Consider the following 6,833-nt stretch of genomic DNA (forward strand, 5'->3'; position numbering starts at 1 on the left):
ATTTCACGCGATGCTAATTTAATTACGTAATATCGACTCGTAACCTGAGTTTTTTTATTGGAAATCAAACTCAGCCCGGATCGCGACGCTTTTAGTACGCGTTATCTTACAACAAATTGTTGCTTTGATAAATTATTTTACGATGGACATTAACAAAGATTAAAAAAAATATTTTCATTCTGTTATGAATTTGCATTTGTAAACAATAAAAACGTTTTAAAAAGGTGAGATAACGGTTTACAACTTTCATGGAATAATCTAACATACAGCAAAACGATAGCAGAATAAATGACTACAGAAAAAGTATCAATAAATATATTCGTGTTGCGGCTCTCTGGATTTTTCAAAATTTAAACAAAACAAATCCGTTATTCATTACATACAGGAAAATATAAAATACAGTTGCATTTGCTGTAAACAACTTGTAAAAAAGAAATTTAGTTTCCAAAGACATGTCGAGTTTTAAAGTATCATTAAAGAAACATTTTGGACGGCTTGAATTAATAAATTATTGTTTTAGAAACCTTTTCGACGAATTAAATTAATAAATTGTTGTTTTACTGTGTGCATAATTTTAAAATTTATTTTCTCTTTGAACACGGACTACTGAATAATAATTATTTTGAGTAGGTAATTACAATTTACGAGTAATTAATATTTTGTACCTACGAATTTTCCAGTCATATGTTACGATGTCTGTTAATTTTAGACAAGTCCAATATGTTTGATATTTGATAGTGTCCTCCTAGTCTACTATGATGAGCGGTAATGGTGACCTCCTCTAATTACTCCTTAAACCTTAAAACGTGATGCTGCCATACATTCGAACTCTATGGTTCCGTTCCGCAAACTTCAGATTTCGTCTTTCTCTTCGGCAGGGTCAACCTTTCTCTTAACATCATTAGTTTTCCATCGAGTTTCATTTATTCTGCGCTGCCAGTATCATTTTGTTGTTATAAAACAGTACACTCGTTGTCGCAAATGTTGCTCTAAACGATTGAAAATGGTCACAGAATAAGTACCTACCTATCTATTGAAGTTGTCCTAAACGTTGTTGAAAACTAGGCAAAATATTCGTTGAATACATATTTGTATTTCATGCTATATTTTAATCATTTATTTGTACTTATATTGTGCAATTGTCCAATTTGAATAGTATTTTAATTTGGAACAGATTTTTTAATAAGGTTAAAGCTGAAATTTTTATGACATACAATTTTTAGTTCATTGGAAATGGTTCTAAACACACAATAGGTACGTACATAATTCCCGGAAGGGTAGACCTGGATTAAGCAAGTCTACTAAAATTGCTTTTTTTTGGATCTAAAGCAAATTTACTCCGAAATTAAGCCAACTACCTGACTTGAATACAAAAATTGTGGTGGCCAAACTCATTCCCGACCATAGACAGGTAGAAAAAAAAACGTTGACTTCTGACTCGGGTGGATAACAGTTTTGTCTTCTGTTTGTAGACTGTAAATTGCCGATGCACATCATTGCGTGGAAGTGGAAAAAGTCAGAAGAAGGACAATTACCGAGAAATGTTTCTTTTATACAATAATCTACACTAAAAGTACATAGTATACAACATGATTTTTTTTATTTTTTCAAACAGACCCTCCAAATGGCGCCAGGACGTTAAAAAATAAAAAAATAAAAATTACTTAATTTTTCCTATCGACTCCCTGAAAATAATACTACACAGAACTCATTTCTGATATTAAAAAGTATGAAGGAGTCATTGATTTCAAATTAATTGACATTTCATAATTTTTGGTACCAAAATGTGAGTAGGTAATTTATTACCACGACCCTCGATGGGTCATAATAATTCTTGATTGACAATGGTCGCATACCGCAAACAACCAGCTGTAAATCATAAATCGTGTAGCCGAAGAATTGCAGGAACTCAGAATTACTTTATTGGAGATCCTTGTAAATCAAACTTTACCACCGTTTGATGATTTCGACCATTTTAAAATACTACCATAAAAATGCTACTATTTTACTTTGTTCGATTTATTCAGTTATTATCCTAATTTAAATGCCAACTTTTGTACAGTCAAAATCTACATTGTCCTGAAGGTGAGATTTAAAAAAAATCTTGATTGCCTTATTACTTTGATAATAAAACGCTATCAAAGTCAAATTTTACATTTATTAGGTATATTTTATAAAAAATGGCTAGGCCATTTCGTACATCGGAAATTTAAGACTATGCCTTTTAAATTTCATTTTTTTACAATTAAAAAAGGGTTTTATCGCAAATACCCTTGAAAATTTTGTCAGCAGATTATTCCAACAATTCTAACAACTGAAAATCTGGAAGGTCAAGTCAGCTATTCTTCGAATAGCTACCTCTAACTGTCCAGAAGGGAATCATTTCTAAAAATTCCAACAAAGGATCTCCATCAGGCTTTTAACCACTTTATAAATTAAATCTTTTAAAATGTAAAGGAAAAAGGAATATAGTTACTTGTTTGATAATGCCCGTAGAATTTATTTTAATCATAGAAGGAGATATATTTATTATTTATTTTTAAATTGTTGAAACACATGATCGAGGAACAGGGAATTGTTATGAATGAATGCAATATGTCATTTGCTGAACAAGTTCTATAATAAAATATTCATCAATTGTTAGGACAAAAAATGTAAAATAATAATAAATTAAATAGCATAAAATTAATAAAGTTTATGGCATTAATGAGAAAATTTTAGTGTTTTAGTTTGTAAGCGACATTTGGAAATATATTTTTAATTCCAAAATAAAATCTCGTTTTTAGAACACTTAATCTTACCTACATCTAAAATTAAGAAAAAATATATTTTTTCAGAAATATGTACGTTAAATGTATTAGTGCTTCGGTTATTCATTATGTAGCAAATAAACAATGCTTTTACTGCAAACAATAATACAAAGGCAAAAATATACTTGAAACTATTTACTTCAATTTATTCCTTTTATAGCTGTTCTTGTGAAGCAGCTGACTCATTCCCTGTACTTAATACCTACTTGTTTTCAGTATTTGCTCCTCATTAAGATCTAAGAACTCGACAACTGTAAATATTTATTGGTAGTAGGAAACTCCTTTAAACTGAAGTAAATAGTAATCGACGGTATTTTCAAAACGATTTCTATTATACAAGTAAAGCAAGTAATAACAGTAAAAATGCAGAGATACATCATACAACATTAAAATCGAGTCGTGGTTTCGAAATTGTTAAAACAGACGGATTAACGCAAACATTTTTTTATAGAAGTTATGGAAATGGGGAAAATGACTACACTCATGTTACTTTTAGGTTTTTATTTAAATCTTCTTTTTAATATTTTAACAAAACAAATAAATTTTAATAAATACATAAAATATATCAGATATAATAGGTACGTAACTGTGTTCGTAGAGAAAAATACAGATTTGTCGATGTTGCGTTGTAAATTAAATAAAAATATGTCAATATTTAATTCTATTAAAACCACAAAAAATTAACTGACTTGTAATATGATTTGACGATATTTTTATGCAAGGAAAAATAAGTTCAAAATTCAAAATTCAAAATTCAAAATTTACTTGTGCGTTATTAGGTATAATAATAAAAAAAATTTTTCACACAAATTTCACTCTCCTTACGCTGGTCTATTTTCTTCTCAGTAAATACACCAAACATGCAAGATATTTTGAAACATCTAATAAAATCTTACTCTCAAATGACTTCAAATTAATTTGATATCTATCTGTCATGCATGAGTAAATTTACATTAAATTACTTGAATCACAAAAAAGCATGCAATTTTCATTGATTTTCTTCGGATATTCACTTAAATAAATTGCTGATATTGCTTTACCTTAGTTTTAGCAGAATCGATGTCTGAATTACCTTGAACTTGAATTTCTACACAACAGACTTGACCTGTTGCGCTTGATCCCGATTAAGAAATTACGTTAAATTTTAGAGGGTTAAACATGAAGCGCTAACAATGACTTGAATAAAATTATAAAACAACTAAGCCACACTGCTTTATTTAGATTTCGAAATTGTAGAGGAGTTTCAATAGTCGGGAGTATATTTTAACAAAGTCCAGAAGTGTCGACGACCAACGGTGATGGTACAATAATTTGTAGTTTTCTCGGACTCAGTCACCACACAACTAATCCAATTATTTTGTAAGTTAGATTATGCCATCCCCGAGAGCTTTAGAGCATGTGCAATGATGAACCGTACATTTTGCATTTAGTGCGTGCAACAGTGGATGCACTGCCCCTTCAGATTTTCATTTAATCTAGTGGTTGCTACGGCCGCTTCTCTCTTGCCATGCTGCGAAAAAGAGGTCAAATTATCGGAAATATTGACAGACAAAAATCGTCTAGGTAGACAGATAATGTTTTCAGGTTTGATGTTCTCCTCTCGTACTTTTTCTTTGCTGCTGAAGCTGCAGTTTGGATGTTCCAATCAAAAATTTGAAATAGAGTCACCCCTTTGTCATGAGCTGGATGGTCGCAGTGGCGTTGAGCAAGAACACGAACTGCCGCACTTTATTTCAAATGCTATTATTGTTGCTGAAATCCGTAAATAATTTGCATTTTACAACCCTTTTTACCTTATTAAACTACCTGTTCGAGGAACATCGGTCGCTGAGTAAATAGGATGTTCTATCTTGTAGGCTTAAGCCTTAAAGTTAGTCTGAGAACAATGAGAACATTTCCATCATCTACATTAAAAGTGGTCAGGTCGGGAAGCCGAAGAATTTTAATTTAAAAAACTCTTAGTCTTTCTTGGAACTTATTTATTTATTGTAAGATTATTAACTTCTAATAAATATTAATGATTAAAACGGGCACGGCATCGGATTTATTTATCATCACGAATATTTCTATCAAGTATTGATAATTCCTTTCAGTGAGAGCACAATTTTTTTAATCTACTTTCATTTATATTTATTTTTATGATACATTAATATGATTTAATCTAGGTACATAATACTTCTGTTTTAAAAAAAATAAATTAATTAAATTAAAATATTTCAAACATTGATAATGATAACAAAGCTTATAACTTATATATCACAATTTTTTTATTTAGAAAAATCTAATAATATTTATTGAGGCTTAAATAGGTTGCACATGTACCGTGCAGTCACGTGTAATAAATTTAGGTCATCAATGTCATTTAAAAAACTTATGGTATTATCACAAACTAAAATTGTTCCCTTTAAAAACATACAAATAAAAGTAAAATAAAATTTGGTATTATTATTATTTATAAAATATTATTTAATAAAGCGTTAACGGCAGAGAAGAAAGATAAAAAAGAACTGCCAACGTAAGTAACTGCCAACGTAAGTAGTACTTTTTTGCATAATTTTTTTATGTAATTTCTCATAAATCCATTTAGACCAAATTTCTCACTTACGTCAATATGCAAAAAAAATAATGTCCACAACACGTTATGAAAGTCTCTTTTTTCACTTATTTGCTGCAAATTCATGAAAAAAAGTATGACTTTCATAACTAGTTGTACAAATAATAACTATTCTTTAATAAATAGCGACGTATTATATTTACTTAATAAAACTTTGCTTGATAATTTCTTAAAAATGTAAGCAATAATATTGCACTGCATTTTTACATTAGACAAACTCAAACTTTTGAACATACGTCTATCCTAATGATGATCAGATGATGATCAGATTATTTATAAAATATTTCAGATATTTATAAACGAATAATCTTAAAATAGTTAGTGATAAGTTTTTTAAAATACTCCTGATAATCATTTCAATAACTTTAATATAATTTATATATTTATATAACACTACTTGCGCTCATAAATTATTGATATTTCTTTCATAATAATTTAATTTGAATTCTATTATTGGAAGAATACTTATTGTGGCCCTATTTTAAAAGTAATTTTGCTAAAATTTAGACAGTACTCGCACTTTAGGTTGTCTTGAGTGTATATATAAAAAAAAAAAAAAAACAGAATCATACTTGTTTATATTTCTTTGAAATGAAATTTTGGCAAACTAAAGTTAATGTTAAGAAAGGTCTTTTTGTACTGCTACCTGCAGAGATATTCTGAAAATTGATGGACGGAGAGGGGAAACAGTAGAAGTTATAAAAGGCTGTTTAAGGACTGTTTGTCATTTATTTTTGCTTTGGTAGCTCTTGTGTACCAGAAGGGTTGCAAGTTTTACAAAGTTTTTGATTTTCGGTTTGCTTATGCATAGTGCAGTAGTGATGATGAAATCATTTTTTCAACCATTGGTATTTGGAAAGGTAAGTACCTAAACAATGTATTTTTTTGTAAATGAATAGGATTAAAAAACGAATTTTTTAACTTTATATTGGTTTTAATTATAATAACAATAACCAATATGGCTAGTTTATATTTTATACTTACATATTATCATTTAGTGACAATAGAGTTTCCTGCTTATTTAAATATAATTTATAAAGCTTGAACTTTTCAACCGACAAATTGAAGTGCAAAAAGTAGAGAAATATCGGTTTATTTCTTCTTAAACTCAACATTGTTATTTATAAAAACGTAGCAATTGTTGCGATGAGCACCAAGGCTTTGGAATAATGTAAACAATTTTTCTCATTGAGATTTTCGCAAAGAACAAGTCAATTTCATTTTTTAAAAGAAACATTGTTTCGTATTTTTTATTTTCCCACCTTTTCTATTTCCGCGTATCGAAGCGTAGTTTTACCTAGACTTTTATATTCTGATTTATGCCCATATATCGTGAACGATCTTTGTAGTGATGGTTCCTGGGGTACTAATTTTTTAAATATGACAACCATTTATACCATATTTCAATA

Source organism: Tenebrio molitor, chromosome 7, assembly GCF_963966145.1.
Source record: "Tenebrio molitor chromosome 7, icTenMoli1.1, whole genome shotgun sequence".
NCBI classification, from domain to species: domain Eukaryota; kingdom Metazoa; phylum Arthropoda; class Insecta; order Coleoptera; family Tenebrionidae; genus Tenebrio; species Tenebrio molitor.